Raw genomic sequence first — 1,259 nt, forward strand, 5'->3', positions numbered from 1 at the left:
ATGCAACACGAGGACTTCCCAGGAGGTCACCCATCCTAGTACTACTCTCGCCCAAGCACGCTTAACTTCGGAGTTCTGATGGGATCCGGTGCTTTAGTGCTGGTATGATCGCATCCGACATGTTTCCCCGTCTTCGTCCCTTATGCTTGCCACTCCCAGGTCCGCTCCAAAGACGATTCTACATTCTCACTACCATTACAACCGTTCCCTAACAATGGATAATGTCCTATACTACTTACTCTCCCGCTCAATCACGGAGACGAGTTTTCCACGGTTTCCACCCCTCCCTTCATACCGCAGCAACACGAGTTTTTTCCACCCCTTTCAGAACGCGCTCTTCGCGCCACAAAGCCGCCCCAAGACGCGCGAGCAATGAGCATCGAGCTTAAACATATCGCAAACGTCAAACATAATATAACGGGATTAATATATATCGCGCACGTGCGACATGTTTCTCACAAGGCGCAAAAAATAATTATAAAAGGAATGTAACACGAGGACTTCCCAGGAGGTCACCCATCCTAGTACTACTCTCGCCCAAGCACGCTTAACTTCGGAGTTCTGATGGGATCCGGTGCTTTAGTGCTGGTATGATCGCATCCGACATGTTTCCCCGTCTTCGTCCCTTATGCTTGCCACTCCCAGGTCCGCTCCAAAGACGATTCTACATTCTCACTACCATTACAACCGTTCCCTAACAATGGATAATGTCCTATACTACTTACTCTCCCGCTCAATCATGGAGACGAGTTTTCCACGGTTTCCACCCCTCCCTCCATACCGCAGCAACACGAGTTTTTTCCACCCCTTACAGAACGCGCTCTTCGCGCCACAAAGCCGCCCCAAGACGCGCGAGCAATGAGCATCGAGCTTAAACATATCGCAAACGTCAAACATAATATAACGGGATTAATATATATCGCGCACGTGCGACATGTTTCTCACAAGGCGCAAAAAATAATTATAAAAGGAATGCAACACGAGGACTTCCCAGGAGGTCACCCATCCTAGTACTACTCTTGCCCAAGCACGCTTAACTTCGGAGTTCTGATGGGATCCGGTGCTTTAGTGCTGGTATGATCGCATCCGACATGTTTCCCCGTCTTCGTCCCTTATGCTTGCCACTCCCAGGTCCGCTCCAAAGACGATTCTACATTCTCACTACCATTACAACCGTTCCCTAACAATGGATAATGTCCTATACTACTTACTCTCCCGCTCAATCACGGAGACGAGTTTTCCACGGTTTCCACCCCTCC

At 49.3% G+C, this 1,259-nt stretch overlaps 3 non-coding genes across 3 annotated transcripts; all 3 read right to left on the reverse strand.

Annotated features, from left to right (window-relative positions):
• LOC123178399 (5S ribosomal RNA) lies at nt 1-116 on the reverse strand (the record flags this gene model as incomplete). The annotated part of the gene is made up of 1 exon (XR_006489546.1): nt 1-116. It is a non-coding gene; the product is annotated as a 5S ribosomal RNA (ribosomal RNA).
• Nucleotides 117-483: 367 nt separating this feature from the next.
• On the reverse strand, nt 484-602 carry LOC123178397 (5S ribosomal RNA). The gene has a single exon (XR_006489545.1). It is a non-coding gene; the product is annotated as a 5S ribosomal RNA (ribosomal RNA).
• A 367-nt stretch (nt 603-969) lies between these two features.
• Nucleotides 970-1,088, reverse strand: LOC123178396 (5S ribosomal RNA). Its single transcript, XR_006489543.1, has one exon. It is a non-coding gene; the product is annotated as a 5S ribosomal RNA (ribosomal RNA).
• Between the last annotated feature and the right edge of the window lie 171 nt (nt 1,089-1,259).

This window comes from Triticum aestivum, unplaced genomic scaffold (assembly GCF_018294505.1).
Source record: "Triticum aestivum cultivar Chinese Spring unplaced genomic scaffold, IWGSC CS RefSeq v2.1 scaffold131551, whole genome shotgun sequence".
NCBI lineage: Eukaryota > Viridiplantae > Streptophyta > Magnoliopsida > Poales > Poaceae > Triticum > Triticum aestivum.